This window comes from Lipophrys pholis, assembly GCF_963383615.2.
Source record: "Lipophrys pholis genome assembly, chromosome: 4".
Classification (NCBI taxonomy): domain Eukaryota; kingdom Metazoa; phylum Chordata; class Actinopteri; order Blenniiformes; family Blenniidae; genus Lipophrys; species Lipophrys pholis.
This window is the reverse complement of record NC_137637.1, coordinates 30872662-30895995: the sequence shown is the minus strand read 5'-3', so window position 1 is coordinate 30895995 and position 23334 is coordinate 30872662. Positions and strand designations below refer to the sequence as shown.

General features: G+C 41.8%; 1 protein-coding gene across 2 annotated transcripts in view; it reads left to right on the top strand.

Moving 5' to 3' along the window:
• LOC308108432 (plasma membrane calcium-transporting ATPase 1-like) overlaps positions 1 to 23334 on the top strand; it is a 102169-nt gene that overhangs the window by 6589 nt on the left and 72246 nt on the right. Inside the window, exon 1 of one of the 2 annotated variants that reach the window (XM_080461337.1) lies at positions 3809 to 3919. The exons of the other annotated variant lie outside the window; for it this stretch is intronic. The gene's annotated coding sequence lies outside the window, so the exon portion shown is untranslated. Of the gene's footprint in view, positions 1 to 3808; positions 3920 to 23334 lie in introns of those variants that run through there. 2 annotated transcript variants of the gene reach the window in all.

The window sequence follows — 23334 nt, the reverse complement described above, 5'->3', positions numbered from 1 at the left end:
TGCTCTTTTTTGTTTGCTCCTTTATGGATGCTCACTTTTAAAGTGTGCAGGTTGAGTGAAAATACTGCTCTTTCCTTTTCAATGTTGCTAGTTCTTAGAGGTCAACCTTCAGGTGTAATGCTGAAACTGCCTCAAGCTGTAGTTTAACATGTGCAGGAAGTGTTGAGGCTCAAGGACTGTGGCTTGTTTGAAATTGGGGGGGGGGTGTACACTAAAATAACAGCATTAACTACTGAGTGTTGACCATCATCTAGTGGTCCAATAAAATAACAAGGAAGTGGAATTAATCTATAAAATACAGTTGTGGTGAATATATCCCTCCACGCAACGGTATAATGTGCAACACATGGAAACGTCGGGGGGCCGTTTGGTGCAGTGTACTGTACGTTCAAGTGCAGGTAACCATAGCAACAGTGCTGATGCTTCGGGCTTTCTTAGCAGTTCACTTACTGGTGACACGAGCGCTCTGGTAGAAGCCTCAGAATAAACTGACTACAAACGCACGTTGAAGCTCAGAGGAGGCTGCAGCGTGGCAACCGGCGGTCACCTGACACAGTGCGGGAATGTGAGGTGGGCGCAGAGCGGGGTTTATCCGGGTCGATGTCGGCCTCCCCGTTGCACCCTCTTGTATGGGGACACCCTGATGCAGTGGGCTCACGCTGCACCTGCCTTTTTTTTTTTTTTTTTGTTGAAAAATCCACACAGATGACGTGGAGGCATCGGCAGGGATTGATGATTGTAACCGGACCAACTGAGAGTGTCCTCTTGACACACACTTGTCTGTGACAGACAGGAACGTTTAAGAGCAGCATTTTTCCTCGACACAGTTTAAAAGCGATGAACTAAGAGAGGCTGTTTCTGTCCTTGGCAGCGTTTCTGAGTTTCCAACTTGTGTGATCAGGGCTGCTGTTCTGTGGCATTTTATCCAACAGACAATCTCATCCAATTAGGCTCAGCTTTTATCATTACAGTAAAGTTTTAAGTAAGTCCAAAATTCAATTCAGGCCTGTAATCGCCTTTTTGTTTGCGCCTTACACTTTATATATTAGTGGTGTAATAAACACTGACAACCTGTATTACATGAGGAGCACACGATTTGAAGGGTTGATTAAAATTGTATCAGGTTCATTTTTAAAGGCCGTTAAGAAATTGATGTCATGCACTTTGACAGCATTCCACAGATTCATGTTTCTTTTTGAAAAGGTGCCGAATGCTACAGAGACCATGCCAACTGGGAAACCTTCAAATCCGTAATTTCAGCTGTTGTGAAGTGGATATGAAATATATTAAGCTGCTGTGGGTGGAGCATGTCACGTTAAGAGGAGGTATCAATGACTAAAAAGATGTGGCTACTTGTTCTGTTGATGATGAAAATAAAAAGACAGGAACACGGGAGCTGAACACAAAGCCTCATTGCTTTAAATGATGTGTTTCTAGTAACTGTCAGAGGTGCCCGTCCCAAAGTGCACAAAACTCATGAGTCAGTGCACAATGAGCCATTATTACAATGGTGAGAAGGAGGGTTAAACTGAAGTCATTAGGTAGAACTCTGAGGTTGACTAGACTTTCTTGTTGTCTGAGACTTTTGCTGACACTATCGATAAGATATGTCGGCATTTACCTGTCGGAACTCCTTAATAATATAGTTCACAGGAACAAAAGCCTTTAAAACGGTGGATTAGTATCCCATTCTGTTATTGCTTGAACCACACCACCACATGTTTTATACTCTGTGGCAGCAATGAAGAAATAATCTTACTATACAAATGCTGTTTTTAGATTTATTCAACACCAAGATGGAGATGCGCTACACTAAAAAGGTCTGACCATTATTTTAACAGATATTAAGGCAGTCTTCCCAAGGACAAAGCAACTTAAATGTTTCTTAAAGTCTGCTTCTTTGAGCGCTCTTTTGAGATTTCACGCAGTCTGATGATTGAAAGATACTGGACGGCCACTAAAACTCAGTCATCTGTGTAAAACTACTCCAATTTCTTGGTGTCCTATTTTGAATTTATTCCAACAAGGATTTTCACATGGACGTGTAAATGTCGGATCCATACGCAGATATTTCTCAAATTGTGGTTCATGGAGACGTCGTCCTCGTCGTCAATCCCACCCACAGCTCTGATTGGCTTGTTTTGTTTCCAGCCATAGAAACGGTTTTCAATTAGCACAACGGCAGAGCAAATCAAAGATGGGAGCAGAGCTGCAGTTCACCTCCATGTAGAGCATGTGTTTTGTTTTTTTGGGACACGGTCACGTGACGACAAATCGACGCATCTGTTGTGTGCGTTGTGCTTCAAGTGAAGTGGAAACTCATCTGATGCAGACCGGTCTGCTTCGAAGGTGTGAACAACGATGTGAAAGCCAGACAGAGCGCTTCATTTGAAGAGAGAGTCAATTAATTAGGCTGTTGTCTGATTGCTCTAGAGGTGTCAGGGCCTTGTGCTTGATGCTGCCCATACAGATGTAAGGTTAGGGTAAGAAAATGAACCAAACATGAGTACAGAGGTACACAACACAGAAAATAAAACAACAGATTTATAATACATTTAAATATTTCTATAAAGGGTATAAACTATTTTTGTAAAGAAGTGGAAGGAAACAGTTGCTCAGATTCATGTTTGTCTGTGTGCAGCTTTTCTCTGCCGCCATCATTTATGATCATTTCAAATCTTAATGCGGAAATTCAGGCATTTCTCTCCCGTTTTTCCATGCGAGCGCTCCAACTTTAACTTTTTGTCACCTCATGAAGGTGAAGGTGCCACAGAGACACACTCGGGGGGTGTGTGTGTGTGTGTGTGTGGATGTGTGTGTGTTAATCCTGATAAAGCCGTCGGTGCAGAGAGGTGTTGAAGCCTGTTGTGAATGTGATGAGCTGCAGAGAGCCGAGCTGCGTGTTTGATTCTGCACAGCAGACGTGGATGTTGTGTGCGTGGGAATGATACATGTGAGTGGGTTGTTACTGTCGATGTGGGGTGGTGGTGGTGGGGGGGGGGGTTGCTCGTCAACAGTCGCTGTGAGGATCGATAGTTATTCGTTTGATTTATTTTTTGATGATTTTCAATCTTTCCACATTGATTTGCCAGTTTAATCTCCTGATGAGCCTGTAATAATCCTCCATGTTGTCTGAAAGTACAGTTTGATCAAGCTTCAAAAGATTCTTCCCACTAATTCGTTCTTCTTATTGTGTTAACGTACCAAAGTGCCACAAATTCTACAAATAGGTGTCATATTAGAAATACTTGACTGATTCGTTAGTCGAAAAAACAGTTTTATCTTGAAGGAATATGAGAAATTGCCGTCATTCTTTGTCTTACAATGTGAATATATTTGGATTTTGTGATCTGTGAAACAAGACATTTAAGGCAATTTTCCTATGTTTGAAAAACCAATACTGGGAGTAACTCAAAGAAAAATCTATTATTTATAAAAGTAGTTCAAAAATAAAAGTACTGATGTTTGATGTCATGTTTTTATAATCTAATCTGTTTTTATGTAAGTATGATTCAGAAAATTAGCTTTGTACTTCATTTGCAGTTGTTGATATAGGTTAGACCACACAGCGGTATAGTGGAAAGCACTTTCGACTCATAGTGAGAAAGTCCCAGTTTGACTCGGGGTTGGGCTTGCCTGTTTGAATGCGTGCTTAACCCTGCATGTTCTCTCAGTGTGTCCGTTAGGTGGTTTCTGGGTACTCTGGTTTCCTCCTACAGTCCAAAAATAAGTATTTTAGTATGTATCCCACGTGACTGTTTCTGTTTGGCCAGTGGTCTGCTGACCTGTCCAAAGTGTAATTAGTTTCACCCACAGTCGGCTGTGGAGTGATAAGAGAGGGCGGCTCCTTCGTTGGCACAGCCACCGTCATGTTTACATGGAAGACGGATGCAGTGGTCTCCACCTCAAATGCTCTACGGTAAATGTTTTCTATACTGGGCACGCTGCAGTGGACAGACTTAGGTTTGGGACCAAACAACTGTGGATGGAGACTGTGGTGTTCTCGCATCATCTGTAGTTCATTGTGTGTGTGTGCGTGTGTGTATTTCAGTCAGGCAGCTTACTTGGTATCCCTCTGCAGCATGTTAACAACTGATAAAGATGAGAGAATAAAGAGACGGATGCTGCAGGAGAGAGTGAGCGTGCATCCAAAAGAAGAGGAGCAGACTTAACGAACAGACTGCCAGCAGTGAAACACAGCAGAGAGCCTCATGTGAACTGACTCAGCTGCTAGTTTATCAACTCGTGAATGTTTAAGTCTAGTTCAGGTCCTGCAGGACTTCTGTCCTGTATGTTTTACGTGTCTTCAACACACCAGTCTCTAATGAATGTGTCATCTTAAAACTCTGCAGAGAACCTGAGAAGAAGCCATTAATGACGGGTCAGAATAGGGAAACATCTCAACAATTAAAATCAGAGGTCTTCTGGACAGTCCTACTTTAGATCCAGAGCATCAAATTAATGTATTTACTGAACATTTTACTTCAAGGTTTCCTTATGTGATGCTTTAGTTATGTGTTGCAGAGCTACACATTTGGATTGTCGGCATCAAACTGTAAACTTGATCTGTACGGAGGAGTCGAGTTGACCTGAAGGTCATCCTGAAGGTCATGCCCAAGTACAACAGGAACTGTTTATTTACTTGTTGTGGGTTGTCCGTCTGTTTATGTCCCATCATTATCATATTTATAGCTCTAAAAATTGATATCCTAAAACCGGCTATATTATGTTCACTATCATGTGAAGTGGCAATTTCGATTTTGGTGGCCGATGTTCAGTCAAGGTTTCTTTTCATCCACCTTTTTTTGGGTTCAGTTATCATTCAGCATAAGGCAGGGTCACTCCCCCGACATGTTCTCAGTCTATCACAGGGCTAAAGCAGAGACACACACAATAAAGTCCCAAATTAACCCAACAAGCATGCATTCGGATGTTAGAGAAACGTTGGGAGTCCCCAGAGCAGAACAAATCTGCAAACTTAACTTACCTTTTTATAAACGCAATGTCATTACACTGCACGTTTTACACTTTGAACATGTGAAGCAGTTTAATGTTCTTTGACGTTGCCTATCAAACAAAAAAAAGGGAAAAATAACAGTATATGTATACCGCAATGTGTGATTTGCCATCCCCCCCAAAAATGATTTTATTTCGGTTTTACCTCATGACTAAAAAGCTTTAAAACAAATGCTTTCAAACTGTTGATCCACAAACGGCTGACTGAGTCTGTGGTGTGCATTTAAACCCGAGAAGAGTAATTTGTGTCTTATCGGTGTCCCCTAAAGGAGTCAGAAAAAGGCGTCATCATAGGAGGAAGTGGGCAGATGGAGGGCGGATGGAAAGCCAACAGGAAGTGAAGGTTCAATGGTTTCCTCATGTTGTGTTGGCAACGGTCAGGATTTCACTTCCTTGTACTCGCGCAGCCAACAGGTGCTGTCGGCTTCACTCAGCGCTTCAGCTTAGAAGCACTTTAAATGTTTTTAAAGGGACCATGAGACATTTTGGTTATTTATTTTATTTTTTTTTATTTTGTGACTAAAGCCAATAGACGACTGGTCAGGATCAAATAACATACATTTGCTCGGGGGTTTAACTGGAAGCTACACACTGTTGTTCTGGTGCATTTTATTTTTACCTGCTGCCTTTCTCATCAATATATCCAAACTTTCTAGATGTGTTGAATTAACGCCATTAAATACGTGTATTGGCTTTGTGATTGGTTATGATTTCAGGCTTGGGTGCCTTTTCTGTGTTGAGTTTGCATGTTCTTTCTGTGCGTGGGATACTTCCCCCAATAACTCATTGACGTGCTTCTTTGGTTTATTGGTGACTCTCGATAACGTTGACGGATTAGTTTCAGCTTCCTGTAAGTTTCAAATATTATTTAATGTTTCTAAATTTACACATTTGTGTATGATATAGAAAGACTGTTGTTAGCGTGACGGACAATATGGATCCAAACAAATGAATTGTATATTTTATTGTCATGTGAAAACAAAATGGGAATTGGCAGGAAATACCTTACAATTCTGCTGAATATCTGCACTTCAGCCTAGTTTAAGGACCCTACTTTAAAAAAAAAAAAAAAAAGATGTGTTCATTCCCATTTGTCTGGTCTGATTCTGTGACCACTCAACCTGCGAGCCAATCTCAGGGTTTTACTATTTTTTAATAGCGGAGGGGCCCCCACCTCTACTTAAAAGAAAGGTTCCTCTTCTAACATGAGACGAAATAATTCAGTGTGTAATAATATACGATATGAGATCTATCAAGCGTCAGAGGAAACCCGCAGTGGTGCAACATCACGCAGCAAAGGCCACAAATTTAATTAGTGAGGCGACTATGAACCGTTAACTATATGAATAATGAGATGATGATACACTGACACACAGCCGCAGATGTGACCCAGATCAAATGTCAGAAAATCCTCCTATCCCATCGCGGTCTTCATTTAAGAAGACAATATGTGCCAACAGGAAATTTACACACAAGCTGAATCGACACAGAAACGATGACTCATCCTTTCCACGCACGGTTGGTATTGCCCTGCATAGAATTATTCATCATGAGAATACTCTGTTGTTCAAACTGATCATGTAGCCACCTCCTTAGACACGGGCTGAAAAGTGCATCACTGCCCATGTTTGGTGAGGTGGACTGAAAAGGCTTCATTTTCATTTGGACTTAAAATAGAGTTTGTAGGAGTCTAGGGAATACCCAGTTATGCACAAGTTAATGCGATTTTTAACTGCATCCCCAGAAAAGTTACAACTCTGTGTAAAATGTGCCTACAATACAACTACATGCAGACATTTAAACATCTGATCTGTTATTGTAGTTATACAATATTACATTTTCACATTAATGTCCCATTTTTCTGGAAGTGAAGGTTCAAGTCTTGCAAGCTTTTAAATCTAAACTCATTGTTTTGAGAGGTTACGTCTTTGACAGCGCCTGTATGCAGATATAAAAGAAAGGAGGCGACATGATATTAAGTCTCACAGGAACATCTTTAGATGTTGAAAATGTTTGATAAGTACCTCTTTGATTGAAGATTTCAGACGTATTGGGAATATCATTATGAGAATTAATATAATTAAAATTTAATGAAGTCCCATTTCAGTTAAATCATTAATACTCCAAGCTGAGGTCATCTTCCCCAAATATTTTCTGTCCTTGACCACATTTTCTTCACACTCATAGAGAATACAGAATGCAATGTGTCAGCTTCAGTTGTGTTAATTACATCTAATATTTGTTTTCTTTTCCATACCTATTCAGAGTCTTAGGGGCCTGTACCAGCTAACGCTAGGTAAAAAGCAAGTACACCTTCAGAGAGGTTAACAGTCCGTCAGAAAACTAACACAGACGGACAGTAACTTTGGATTGTGACTTTAAGTGTCTGGTTGTAACCCACGTATGAACAAGGAGAACAAGCAAGCCCCAAACAGACAGACTGGCTGATAATGAACCAGAGTTTTCTCGCTGTGAGGCCAGACTAACCACAAACCATGTTTTATTTAAATATTTTAATTGTATATCAATCTGATTAAATGCGATGCCAGTCCATTTTCTTTGGCTACTGCCCTGGTGGCTGTGTGCATGTATAAACCGCCTCGGTGTCTGAGAGTCAACATGAAAGTCATGTGCAGTTTCGCCCCACATGTGTGGATGTGGTCACGGGACCCGCTGCGTCAGGAGGTGGGTGTCTGCGCAGCTTTGTGGGGAAACCCTGGTGACGCTCCTCCCTTGTTCCTCTTCAGACTGCAGAAAGGTCCTGCTGTGGCTGCTTTTTGTCTTTTTCTGTTGTTGGGCAGTGTGGGAGCTCTGCCAACGGGGAACCCTGTCCCAGCACCTCAGATCTGACTCCCTCGCAGACCTCAGTCCTTGTCCGGGGGCCGTGGTCTGGGAGCTGGGAGCGAGGGTCGCTGGAATGCATTGTTTGTGTTGAAGGGCTGGGAGTAGCTCTGTTTGGCCATGGCGACTGAGCACAATCGGCACACGGCCATTTATCACAGCGTGAGCACACAGAAAGGCACAGCCTAGATCTGATCGCTCACTCTGGTGTCACAGCCAAGACGCAACAAACTAGGACACGATAAAATCTGTTAAAACATTAAAAAAACAACAACATCACAGCGGAACAGGGACCTGCTCGCTCCTCTGCTGTGTGGTGGGAAAATCTCAACTTTTGTTCAAAGGTTGAATTTATTCTCAGCTGTTCCACTTGTGCTTCTTCAGCTCTGAATGTCATTACAACCCAGTGACTCCTGACTGCGCCGACCTAAATCAGATGTGGGGGGGGTTTGGTCGTCTGACCTGTGTTTTGTGTGTCTGTTTTTTTTTTTTGCAGTTTGACTCTTGAGTGCAGTCGGCGAGCCTTTGGCCTCAGCTGTGTGAGATCATGTGCTCAATGAGACCGAAGTGGCTTTTCATTTCAAAGTTCACAAGGAAAACAAAACAAGAGGAGCACACAAGGGTTCTATATGTGTGTGTTTGTGTGTGCGCGCTCCTACAGCACATTTCACACGCACGTTTTATTTTCATGTGGGTTTGAATGTTCCATATTGTGTGTTCATGCCTTGTGTCTGAACAGAAAACCCCCACTGTAGGAAGTCTGTTGAACAGATCGGTTTACTCCGTACTTGGTGGTTTGATTTCAATCTCCTCATGTCGTGACGCTGAAGTGTCCTGGTTTATCACACTGAATTTGTGTGTTGAATCTGTAGCAGGCTGGATGCAAGTTGTGTTACAGTTGAAAGTAAAGTAGATTAAATGGCAGCCGATGTCGTGGTGCTTGAATAAGTCATTTGAATTCCAGTTAACCTGGTCGCTAAGTTCTTATGATGGTTTATTAGCTAATTTATTGGTGGGGGAAAAAAAAATGTGTGGTCAAGTCATGAGGTAAACATTTTAGTATGGCATTAGTCAAAATGTAGAGGCTTAAATTAAAAAAAACTCCTTTTGGCATTATATTAGTGGGTTACTAAAGTGTATTGTCTTCTTTCAATGCCCCTATCGTCCTTCCTCATACCGGTCACCTGCATGTCCTCCTCCTGTGCTCTCATCCTTTCCTTCGTAGGCCTACAGTTGAACCCTTTCCACCATTGACAGTTGTATTTAGGCCTCATAGGATCTTTATCACAATATCATATCAGAGTAGATCTTTAGGCAATCACTTCCACATAAAATAAGAAAAAATAAAAATCAAAGAATTTTCTAAATTGATTATTTATTCCAGTTTGATTTGAGTTTCTTTAGGTTAAAAATCATTTTGTTGGTTGAATATTAATACATTTTAGGACTACGCTCAAGCTCGTGCTACAGTTATAATTATCGTTGATCAACATTTTAAAAATCCAGTAATTTATCAGTTCACCAGTTTAATTTGTAGTCTGAGGTGAAAACGTTTTGTTTTGTCCCAATCAACAGTTTGCAATTAAAAATATATATATCTTGCAGTTTTTCAACATTGCAGAACAAAGAAAAACAGAGGAAAGTATCATTTTTGTTGAACAAGAATAATTAAAAACTGAATTCAGACTAAACAAATGATCAATCCAAAGAGAACAGAGTGATGCTACAAATGGTAAATAGTAAAATGTTTAACTCTGTTATTGGGCTGTTTACTTGGTCAAAACATGATCGCTCCACACATCCATAAAGCTATTAGCACTCATTGCATTTCCATTTACTATCAGTTGTTTATAGTAACCTTTATATTCATGTCAAATGTTACTATTAACCATTTTAAAGTGGTGTATATTTGCATCTTCCCTGTTTTATTGGTGCAGTTTCTGTTTGACTGTGAAATGGGTTTTGCCGTCTTTATGTTGGACTAACCGTAGATCTCCAGGCTGAGCGCTGCGACATGTTTCCTTCGTCACCTCCTCACATCGCATTCCTCCCATGAATGCCACCCTGTCGCACACACTCCCCTCCTTACCGATTGGACTCTTAGATACACCCCTCCCACCCGCTCACATGAATGGCAGCTTGTGTCCTCTGTTTTCACGTGGTCACCGCTCTCCTGTCAGCCCCAACGGTTATTTTTCTCTAAAACCCTGGAATGTTTGGTGTCACATTGTCCGACTGGTTTTCAGCCCGACAAACGGCAGACTGTGAGGATTTTTTTCCCACTCTGCTCTCAGTCACAAGATGCTGCGCCGACAGTCATCTGAGGCTGAGTAATCTGCCGCTTCACTGCTGACGCCTGGAAGAGGCTGATGGTTGTTTGGCTAATTTTACTGCACAACAGGAAGTAAAATGCACACGCAATCATTTTTCACAACAGAGCTGATCGGGCATCTGCCAAATGTTTTCAGATTTGGGGTTTTATTCCGTTAAAACGGTGCATTATGATGCGTTCTGTGACAAGCATTCACACGATTCTTGTGAAATGTTTTCTGTAGTTTTACAAATCAGTTTGGTTCATGTGGACGCTATTAAGAAGGGGAGCAGCAGGACAGACACAATGTTAAAGACGACCTAAAGCTCTCACCAGAAACCACAACATCCTCTCTCCTGACATTTCCTGTCATCTCTCTAATCTCTTGTAGGTTGTTGTCCTACTAATGTTAGTTTTCCTGTCTATTTGTTGACGCATTTCTGTAAATTTTCCCCCAAATATTAATGCAAATCATACTTTGATATGCTTCATATTTATTTTTCCATCACATTATGTCTGCAGTTCCCAGCAGGAGATTTTTAGTATCGGAGCAGTTTGACTTAGTTGTTTTGGGGAAATTTCCTTTGATTTCTGTACTTCAGACTACTTCCTTATGGCCTTTAATGTCATAAAATAATGTTTGCACGTTGCAAAACCGTAAACAGTTTGATTAACAATACCGTTCATATAGCAACTTCCTGTCTGGATCGTTCTTCTTGATGCAACTTGACGTATAGCTTCCCTGAAAGATAAACATTGTGGAGTGAAAGCTGATCTGAACCTATTGATTGCAACCGAGGTGAGCATCTGCAAGTACTTGAAGTTTCAGAAAACTGAAGCATATCAATGACATTGCACTGTGAAAGCCGTTTTTTATTTTTTTTATTTTTCCAAAAGTATCACATTCTGTGATGCTTTGCTGTGAACGGTCTCTCAGCTGAGCTTTGAGTTCTTCTTGGTTCAGATTTTCCGTATTCGTATGCTGTCTCAACTCTCCACACACTCTGTGACATCAGCCACTCACACTTACCTGGTAGGTGGGCATCTTGGGCAATAGGTCACCATCTGATTGTTTTGAACATTCAGAGTGTGAATACACAGTGCTTGGAAACATTTGATTGTAATTCAATGCTTTGCTCTAGGTTTATTGTCCAAGTTCACGTCACAAAGATGATAAATTTGTGATATATTGTGCAGAACGTGCTCAAACTGGAAACTAGAGCAGCTCTTGACATAATTTGTTTGGAGATGACTTCATGTTTAGGAAGTTAGTGTAGTGTAGATGAAAGGCCTTACTGATTGAATGTCCCCCAAACAGACACACAAGCTTGTTTGCTGTCTCAGTCTCCTCGTTTGACTCTGGCTCTGTGAGGATAGAGAACCAGGAGCTATTTCAGCCTGCAGTGAGGTTGCAGCAGAATCAATCAATCAGACAGATGGATTCTCTGTCTTCTTGCAGGACTCTCCTGAGACCAAACTGTATGGACTTCCACTGGACAGATAAATAATGGCCATAATAATGACTCCTGTACTTTGATGCAGACTCTTCAGCTGATGGCCAGATGGATTTTTTGGGGTTTTGTATTTACTGGTCTTGGTATTATTCTTGTGATTGACTGGAACAATGTAGCCGAATGCATTTCTTATAGGCTTTAATGCACATGTCCATCTTGTCTCCGGACTGGCTGTTTCCTACATTGTCCTGCAGCGGATACCATTATAGACCTGAAGCAAACAGCCTGTATGGGGCGTAACAAAATGGTCTCATGAATTCCATTAAAAGACGATTGGAGTGGGCCGCAGAGATGTCTGTGTGGACGGTGAAAGCTTTCAGGAGATCTGCGGGGCTGATTTCAAGATTGACCTAATTTAAATCCACATTTGTTTGATGTATGTAGGCTTTGCGAAAGTGTGCGTTTAGTCTACAGTGAGGCCCACATCCAACTTCGCTGCACAAAAATAGTTTAGCAGTGGGTTTCTTGAGGTGTACACAGGGAGAAAGGCATTGTTTTTATTGACCAATTCATCGATTTATTTCCTTGCCAGAAGCAGCCCTATATGCCTCCACTGAACCAGGAGAGCTAAGAGTGAAGATGAAGACCTCTATGTATCATTCTCACCTTGATTCAGGGTTGGGTGATGTGCCTTATATTTTCTATTTGGCAGCTCAGGAACAGGCAATGTCTGATATATAGTATATATATATATATATATGTGTGTGTGTGTGTTGCATGGTTGTTGGTGAGACTGAGGAAAAGCCAAAATGCTGCTGAACTGCTGACTTTCGGGTAGACGTAAATTAAATCGATGAATCACCCCAAGGTTTTGATGAGCATTAACTGAAGGATGCTCCTGCTTGCATCTTTTAACCAAAACAACAGGCGGGATCAGCAGGTGGCAAGACACAACAACCTGGAGTTATAGTATTTATTCACTCAGGAAGCCTAAACTGCATCCATGCTGCTTTCACACAGCTTCAATGCAAACGTTCTACATTACAACTGCAAGAAAAATAAAGATAAAATAAAGGATGTGGTAAAAATGACCAACTAAAACAACTGCTAATGTACTTTTTATTCACTCATCCACCCAAATTGTATTTGGTGATCAGATTAATTTAGGATGACTGTGTTTTTTATTATTTCTTTGTTTACTCCGGTGAAATCCACGCCTTCTCATTTTCCGCCAGCAGAGACCCGAATGTGTTGCTTCTCTCATGGATGTCAGACATTTTATCAAAATCAATATTTAATTAAATGTGAGTCATTTCAGTTTTCTGCAGGAAATAGGCCTGGTTTTTCCTTGTATGTCTCCACTGTGCGGTCATTGACCCACCTTGTAAAACTGCCCAAGTATTTCTTTGACGTGGCATTTCCTTTTGATTGTAATGCCCCCTACTTGTGATGACTTCACCGTCCTCTCCATTTCTCGTCACAACATCGACGTTCAGTCAGCTCCTGGATGGCTGGCTTTTCAGTCGTCCACACAACAGGACAATAATGGCTGGTTCCAGGTTTGAAAAATCACATAGACAGAATTCTAACGGGAAAAAATGGAGGCAGGCCCTCGGTAGCAGCAGGTGGTTGTTGTAATGTTTGTATCAATAAAGTTCAGTGAAGAAGAGACGTCGTCTTCTCTGTTGGCTCTGCGGCAGTAACGCGTCCTCTCTGCAGGCTGCTCGCTGCAGTTGATGGCTGAAAGCAGTGGGGAGACTCCTGTGAGTTTTTAAGTTTCTTGTGCTTCTGTGCGAATGTACAGTCGGCCGTGTGCTGCAGGGGCTGAGACTGAGAGTGATGGCAGGTTGTAGTTTACAGCAGGAAGGAAAGGAACCATTTGCTGTCCCAACATTTCCCATTTGATAACGAGCAGAAACTCTGTGGAGCTTCTGTTTATTCAGGGCAGGATGCTGCTGGGCTCCCAGTACCGTGGGTGTCGGGGGGCCTCCGGCCTTTCAGTGTTTTTCCCGAGCGAGTTCAGGCACTGTGCTGTTGGTGAAGTCTCAAACCAGTGAGATAAGTAAATCAGTTGAATCGTCATTCATTTATACATGACGCGTGCATTCATTCATTCTTTCACTCGGGAGCAGCGTGACTTCATTTGAATTCAAGCTGCCTCTGTTTCCGCCGCTAAAAACTAATGCTTTCATTTTAATCGCTTTGAATATTTACAGGTTGAATGTTTGTTCACCGAATTGTATTTCACATAGAGAGGAGACTGAAGTAAGTTCTGCTTTTACCTTTGAGAGTGAAGGACACCGCCAACATGGACTGCTTTTTAAAACGCCCATGGCTATAATTGGATAAATCTCAAGGTCCACTTGTGAACCTTTTCTTCTTTCACTTCCACTTCCCTCCACGACAGAAAAACAAGACGATATGAATGCGACTGAATATTTGGGAGCAAAGGAAAAACTTTAACAATGTTAATCTTATCATATCAATATTTGTCCATTTTGATGAGTTTGAGAGGTATTCATGGACCATATTTACCGCCCTGTACAAAATGATTATTCATGCCATGCATGTAAAATACACTCATTACCTAAACATTTGTTGTGAATTTAGTTGTTGGAGGAAAAAAGGTAATTGAATATTACCTGCTAAATGATAAAACAAAATAATATAAAATCGGTGTTCTAGAATGGCTTACTTCAAACCTAATGTCAATCCTGAACGTATAATAACCCTGAAATATTGTGGTTGTATTTTAGGACCAATTTGTCCACTAAATCAGTATATTTCTTCCCACCTCTCCTAAATTTATCATAATGTGGTGATCATCTTACATGCGCTGGCGTGTGAATTGGATGTCTGGAATGTAGTTTGGCTTTTCATGACTGCATGTGTAAACGCTTTGTTCTGCGCCTCTCAAGCCACTCCACCACCCTGATAATGCCTTGACTGATGGGCAACATGGTATATTAGGGCCAGAATGTCAACATCCAGACAAGAAGAGGAGGCAGGGCCCGAGGTCTGACTCGTCCCTTTGTCTCGTCTCTTGTTGGGATGTTTGCTGCAGCCTGGTGCGGTCACATTTTTAACTTGTTATTCTCACTCGTCTTCGTTTGCCTCACGAGGAAAAGGCTGCTGAGTCCCACTCGATGTGCTCGCTTATCAACGTGCTGCAGACAACCTCTGTTATCTAACGTGTTGGAGACACACTCCATGTCTCAATGGCGTGCCTTGGCTTTCTGTGACGCATGCACACACACACACACACACACACACACACAGCTTATGGTCCATTTTGTGATGTGTATTACTCTGTAACCATGATGTGAAGCCATTTCAAAAAAAAAAATTTGTGTGCGTGTTCTTGAAAAACCTTGACAGCCAACAGCCAAGTGAGTCCTTGTTTAAAAGGGATTTGCTGCTCATACTACAAAGAGCTTTCAGGTAACTTTCTCAGAGTCACTTGAACAACACAAGGCAAAAACACTGGAAATCAATCATTCAATGCATTCAGTGAAATGTCACTTGTAATCCAGCCAGACATGGGAGAATGTCTCGGTCCCCTCTGGATGAGTGTCCAGTCTGTCATGGGGCTTATACAAAAATACTGCAATACACACTCATATCGACAAATTAGAGTTGGTATTTAATCAGACAAGCATATGTATAGACCAAGAGAGTAAGCAGAAGCACTTGCAGTCACAGACAGAACATGCAAACTCCCAGAAAGACCAAAAGCTGTGAATTAAACGGATGTTTATGCAGGGATGCGTTATTGCTAAACACTACCCTATCAGGTATCACAAACACAGAATTCCATCTTGAGGTTTTCCCTCCTTTTAAGCAGAGATAAAGCAGACTGGACCAGACTAAATCCTGGCTGTAGTTGTAAGTAGGGTGGAGATCTGATGACCTCAGTCTGATTTGATCGTAATTCTCAGTGTCGCATTTGGAATTGATTTAATAAAAAGAGCCCGGGACTTGTTGGCTCTTTCTCCAGTGCACTAGAGTCAGAGCCTCAGGACTTTGCGTGTCATATTTCAATCTGATTGAGCTTTGATGAGGCGAACAAGGCAGGGTCATTCCATGACCAGCAGCGAATGTTCCCTGCAGAAATTAATTGAGACACAGACTGGCAATCAGAATGTATTTTAAGATGGTCTGTGTCTGAATTAAATCTGAGGGAATCGCTTGCTTTAAATGCATTGAATTTGATTCTGCAAGAGCTTTGTAGTAATTAATATTGAGCAGATGGATCAGACTCTGATTGAGCTTGGAAAAAGAGCACTCAACAGGAAATGCAGACTCATGTTTGGCCATCAAATGTGCATCAGTCCACATTAATGATCGGAGAGAGAAAATGTAATGGGACTTTACCTTTCTCCTCACTGCTGGCACAGGGTTAATCAGCCTGGATGCTTCAGCTTCCAGACGGCAGCAGCGCCAGATTCATCCTCTGTTAGTCAGTTGATTTTCTGTTTGACGACCCCGTTCATGATAAATAAGTGAAAGGAAAATAGGACCATGATTTGGAGTAAAGATTCACCAAAGCTCTGCCTCCTGCCTGAGGCAGAGGTGTTGAATTGAAGTCTGAGGGTTTTTGGATTGAGTCTCCAGCTGTCAGTAACGCTGCCTGTAGAAGGTGATCCGGCTCTGACTGCATCTCAAGATACTGTCATCAGAGCCCGGGTTGCCCCACCCTTGCCGCCCGATGGAGCTTGTTAGCTGCCGAGGCTAATTGGGAGGGTCTTTGCTGCACAGATGCTGACGCACTTCAAAAGATTTCCCCTTCAAAGAGTGCACGGGTCAGAAGGGGAATATGAGGAGGACCATGAATAAATGCATGATTTCATGTTTAACAGTTTGACTCTGAGCCTTCCCTTTGCACAGCCCTGAACCTTAACACTCTCTCACTAATAAACACGAAACAAATCGTTTTGTGTTGGGTTAGTTTCATGTCTATTTCCATCAATGTGCAGCTGATGCAGGCTCCGCTCCTCAGTGAACGCTATTTTTGAGGTTTTGAAAAATGTTTGCAGGTTTCAGAATCACACCTGACTCTTAGTGTCCAGGTTGTAACACTGGTTGGATGGGTGGAGGTCAGCTCGGTGCAGGCCAGTCACATTTTTACACAACAAACTGGAAGAAAACAATTTAATCATGAGTGTTTGCTTTTGTATAGATGTTGTGATGTTGAAATAGGAAGATGTCAAACAGACTGTTGACTCCCAGCCACATAACGGCTTTTCAGTGTGTTCCTAAAAATCATCTCATACAGCTGTGGTGAAAGGGGAAAAAAAACAACCTTCCATTATCTTCAGTGAGAGAAACCAGACAAAAGATGAACAGTGAAGTTGTGGGGAAAAAAGGGCTTAAAATGTGGGTGTGGTTTATTCACTAAGAATGCCAAAGAGGTGTGGAGAACTTGGCCTACTGGCTTCCACCCAAACCAGCAGTTATTTTTCCAAACATCCCCACTTTATCAAACTATCATCTACAGTAATTCAGGGAATGTCATGTGCTGTTACATCAGAAGTGATGAGAGCAACTTCCTCTGAGCAAATCTGACAGGATGTCATTTGAGTCATAAAAATATTGGTTTTATTGAAGAGAAAGACCAGAAGCAAGTAGAAGAGTCAAAAATGTCGTCTTTTTTTTTTTTTTTATCTTTTGTTTTTTAATCAAACATTTTATACAGTAGAATGCACTGTTATATTAAATTTCTTTGACCACTTTGTTGTAATCAAGACTTAAAGCTCTGACAAACGGCTCCACACTGAAGCTACAGTAAGGGTGTGGTTGGGTTTGGACTAACTTTGCTGTGATTGCTTGAATTATTGGCTATGAATGCTGCCAGTTTAACACAGCACAGACCAAGACGTAGTGATCGGGACTCGTATCGCTTGCAAATAAACCGATGTCATTTAACCAAAGTATATGTAAATACAAGACACAGGATGTGGCAGCACTATTCTTCTTGCGTCACATCATTGTTGGTGCTTGTGGCAAGGGAATTCTTGCTCGTTCGGAGTCCATACATTTTAAAAGCCGAATGCAAGATCTCAGTTTGGGAAAAAACATTGCAACAATAACCCCATGATTACCATCATACCAGCAAGCGGGAATATAGTGAAAGCTAGTAATATGTTTTTTTTTTTTTTGTGTCATAGTCACATCCAACATGCCATCTGTTTACATTTCATCAACGGAGTGAAACTGGAATAGAATGCAGGGTGTTTTTACCCCCATTCGTTTATACTTGGAAACAAGTGTGAACAGCTCTGCTCAGATTACCTTCAAGGGCTCAGTTAATCCCTATTGACCTTTTTAAAACACATTTTGATGCAGCTGAAAAACAAGGCGGAGCTGATCATGCTGACAGTCCTTAAAAAAAAAAAGACCAAGCCTTTTGTGAAAGTTAAAAATAATATCTGCTTTTTTTTATGTCTGCCATGGAAATCAGTGGGTGGAGGGGTGTGGTAAAGTCTTCGTCACAGTACACTCTGACCTTTCAAGTTCCAGGTTTGTCCACAACCTGCTGATCCATCGCTGTGTTTACTGTTAAACATCATCACAAACTCTCCCATGGTGAATTAATACTCGCTGCTTGTTGAGCACACAGATCGCTTTCCCAGCTTTCATAGATAAAAACACCCTCACCCCTTTTGAAGGGAGTCGGCGGGTGACTGTGATTGGATCTCATGCTCACAGGCATCGGAAAGCTGTGCTGTTTGTTGCTGCAGAATTTGGACGTATTTACTGTAAACAGGGACTTTTGGAGTTCAGTTCGGGCCTGAAAAGACTTGCTGACGCTGCTGCTTCTCAGAGCTCATTTGAAACAAATATTCACACCACATGGCATTTTTCTTTAATTTCCAAAAGCCCGTTTTTACCTCACTTCACCCCATCCTTCACCATCAACCTTAATTTCCTTTCAAACTTTGATGCTCCAGCTAATTAGCAGTGACTTATGTGTAGCATCTGCACCATTTTGAGTTATTTCTGTTTGCTCGCGAACACCCGCCTGCACAGCTGCAATCATTAGGACGCCATTAAAGCAGCTTTTCTGTCTTCACACTGACAAACCGCTGATTGGTAGAAATGTAGAAAAAGCAGGACATCAGCCAAACAATCAAATAACCAAACAAATGAGGGAAATCATGAAAATACACTTTGACCGCTGTGTTTGGCGACGTCTCAATTCCAATTCCTTTTGTTGTCCCAGGCCCATCTGAGACCTCCTGGTGGATTTGTTGGTATGATAACAGTCACTTTACTGTTACCATGTCACAAAACATGGCGTTTTGCATTAACTGCTTTATAATGGCATGTAAATGTGTGCAATGAATAAAAGATTCATCATCCCTGTTCTAAAATCTCTCAATGGATCCTGACTAAACTCTTTCCATTGATGGAAAAAAGAGCAGCTGTGGCTGAAACACTTTGTTTTCCAGAAAGCCAGAATTGAGAATATTTAATCCTGGTGGTCCTCCAGAGGGGGGCTCACAGAGAGCTATGGTGGCCCCATTGGGACAATATGAAAAGCTGAAACATAAAAAGGACACTGCTCCAAATGTTTCCGCCATGCGGCATGTTTTCAGATTTGCAGCTTGTTTCCCTTCATCTGCTGCAACAATGGGGGACTTTCATCAATCTGCTTCTCATACAGTCCCACCTGGGGGACCAACCAGCACTACTGATGTCTGATGTGTTCACACATGAGCATACAAACTGCTGCTGGCCTGCTTCAATGTGGATCTTGACTGTGCAGCAATGAACGCATTGAGCTTCAGAGCCTCGGGCTGTAAACAGGATTATTGAATCTCTGGACACTCTCCAGATGTTGCTGCTTTGTTTGGTTCAGATGTTTCTTCTCCCCGGTGCCGGTGTCTTTGTTCTCCAAAGGACATGAAGGACATGTCCTCTCAGATGTTTTTGTCCACTCTTGCACCACTTCTTTGACTCTCTGCCTTTATGTGGTGAGCTCACTTCATCTGATCACAGACAATCGATACGTCACTTACACAGTAGATATTGCACATTTTATTAGTTGGTCCTCAACGAACATTATTTTTAATGATTGATTATTCTGAACTGTTATCTCTGTCGAGATGATTTATTGTTTAATATATAAGGTAATATATTCTGGATATATATTATATTATCCTGGAAGTTTTGACGGCAAAAGAAAACTCCAATTGACTCATTCTGATGAAATAACATTAACAAAACCATCTCTAAAGTTTAAACTTTATCTGCTTGGAGGTTTAAGTTGGGAAATGTTGCTCAACCGATGAGTGTAAGTCATTTAAAAGCATTGATTCATTATCGGAATGGTCACCCATCAGCTTTTAAGATAAGTGGAGACCACATGTTTTTCTTAATGTTCTCTCTCTGAATTCAGTTGCTCCTGACACTGCTGGTACTATTCCAATTGTGGGTCCTTACTGTTTTCTCAATTTGTTAAGAAGAATGACAGCTAACCCTCTGCAAATGCTGAGAGACGCACCTATTCTCACAGACGCATGGCATTTGTACATTAGATCAATTCACAATGAGGCTGAGTTCAGTTACAAATGTATGGATTCACAATCTATGCAGACTCTGAATACTCAAATGAATTGAACAATTTACTTTTATAGTTATCATCAATATTCAAGATTCACAGATTGTTCAGAATGTTCTGACATCCCCTCCTTCAGGGGCTGTTTGCCGTTTTAGCAGTTCTGTAGTGTGATTTCTCTCTCAGCTGCTGTCACAGGATCATCATGGACTGCAGTGAGCTCGTTTTAATATTGTATCTGTAGCCTTGAGACTGCACCAATATAAAACTACATTCTTTCTGCAGCAGAGACGCAATATATTGGCTTTTGGTCTTAATACAATTCTGGCTTTCTCTCTTTGTCAACATCGAGTAAGTAGATATCATGTCGGGATAAACTTTATGCCTCCTTGCTATGGCCATCCGTCCATAGCCGCTTTCATGAGACACAGAAACACAAAGAGCCAGAAATAACCGCAGTGTTCTGCAGCAGATTATTTACGTTTCTTTATTTCTGCCCTCAGTCCTTCTGTTCTTGAAGTTTGAATTACATTAGGCCAAAGGAAAATTGAAGCTATGGAGTCTTTAGTCAGAATATTTCTACCAGAAAGGAGTGTATTAACAGGTTTTTAATATCAGAACAGTCCAGATTGTAACCTGTTTTGAAGCAACAACTTGGTGCCTGAAGATATAAAATTGTTAGTGGCCACCTGGTACAACAGAAGGACTGACTGAAGATTGAGAATGCAGTTAGTTGTTTTTTTTCGCTACTCAAACATTTAAGTACAATGATGTTCTTACTCCACACAGACTTATTCTGAACTCAGTCGTATCTGCTATATTCCCGTCTTTAGAATACCTGTTCCTAATTTTTTTGTCGTAGGAATTTGCCTTTTGTTCCCACGAAGGAGGAGCAGCCTGCACCACCCTCCTACACACACACACACACACACACACACACACACACACACACACACACACACACACACACACACACACACACACACACACACACACACACACACACTATTCAATGGACTGAGAGGCCTCTGTTCGACTGTCCAAACTGTCGACTCATCCAGCTCATCAGTCAGGAATCTCAGGAATGAGCACTCGGTATTCCACTATAAAGTTTGTATGTTCACCCTGCTTTCAGCTTTTTCCAGCTTTGCTTAACATTCCTGCCGCGCACGTGTCTCATTTCTTACATCAAATTCTTGTTTTACTGGTTTAATTTTCCGCATCATCTCTGGCTCGTTGGACAACTGAGTTGCCACGCTCTCATTCTTTTGATGAAAGTAGTTTTCTTTGCAGGTGGTGGGCCTTGGTTTTAGTGACAGAGTGAGGAGCCTGGTCATCTGCGACAGGCTCTCAGTGGGCCTCAACTTTGACGGCTGTAACTTGAGTTGATTGAGAGATCTGATAAAGATGGAGTTGTACCAAAAAGGACCAACTAGACTTGGTTAAAGTCGACAGGAAAGATCCCGTCTCTGCTGCTTGGTGTTCCCACGGTGGGTGGTTGTAGGGGGAAGAGTTGTGTAGGCCTCCTTTCTTTATGCTGGCAGATTCATGGATGAATGAAACCACAGCTGAGGCCGGTACTACGAAGCTGGATTTTTTCTTATCGCGATAACTTCAAGGATTAACCCTGGGTTTTCCGTACCACGACACTCGCTCACTTCTCACCAGGATAAATCACCCCGGCAACTTACGCTGAATGCCTAACCTGCTCCGGAGCAGGATATGTTCTCGATAAGAGTTCAGAGCTCCGCCTCCTGACCAATCAGATCTCTTCGAAAAAGACCTGCCCATTCTTAAATGATGGTGATTGGTGCGCGGGTTCAGCGCTAAGCTACAGAGGAGATGGGAAATTAATTTAGAGCGATCTTTTTGATATAAGAAAATAAAATAAAATACCTCCCCGTCCTGAGGCTTTGAAGGATGTTTTTGTTCTTGACTTGTTTCCTGTCTGTTCAGCTCCACGACGGTTGATCTGTAATAATGAGGTTAATATTAATAGTCACACCTGACAACACATTTTCAGTTTTTTTTTTTGTTGTTTTTTTTGGTTTAAATTCGGTGCAAATTCGCATTTTTAAACGGGCAGATTTGATTACTACAATGCACATTCTTTTGGGTTTCCACTTGATTCAACCTGCCGGGCTCGTACTAGATCGAACAAGTCACATATTACATCTGTCCTCATGTCTTGGATCGCATCGGCTTTTTCCTAGATTAAATAGAAATCCTGCAGGGCTCGAGTTTTTGCTCTCTGAGCTTCTTTCCCTTGGCTTCCCACTGCAAATTCACGCCATTTTAAAGTGTTCGATTTTTTTTCAGTGAGTCTTTGATATGATTGCCCCAGGTGTTTTATCCAGGTAAACACTCAGCTTGTTTCTACTTATTGCCATTTTATGCGCCACCTTTTCTTTGAAATGTCAGGTATTTTGGTATTGTTGTAAACTTCCTAAACTGAAATAGGAAGTTGAAATCAAAACTCTTTATGTTTGGGCAACGTTTTGACAAATATTATGAGCTTGCACCGGCAGCCCCACGTAGTTTAAAAGATGAAGAAAAATAGAAAATGAACCTCTAAAGTTTTTAGTGGGGAGACCCTTTTAGTGTGCATCATAATTGAGAGAAAGGCTTTGGCTCTAGGGTAATGTAGACCTGTGGTTTGGGTAGATGCTCAGGAAACGAATCGAAGTCTGTGTAATGTCCTCAGAAATGTGTACGCGTGTGTGAGTGTGTGTGCGTATGCGCGTGTGTGCGAATGATTGCATCCACACCTCTGTTTCGTCTCGCTGCAGTGTGGGGATTTCCTTTTTCCTCTCTGGTCACGTGACTGCAGATATGGGTGTGGTCTCCTGCATTCCTGGCCTCTCTCTCTCTCTCTCTCGTTACTCTTCTGGACAAGCTGCGACACTCTCTCATTGACACACACACACGTCTAGACGAAACACACACCAGCTCAGTGTTGGCTGTTTGACGTGCCCTCCATGTTAAAACGCCTGTGTGCGAAGTCACAGTGACATTGTTCAACAGGACTGTGTGTGTGCGCTATTGGGTGCAGCACAACAAAAGTTCTTTTTTGTGTGTGTGTGTGAAGGGAGTGGCTGTGTGTGTGTGTGTGTGTAGGAGGGTGGTGCAGGCTGCTCCTTTAGTATGCAGAG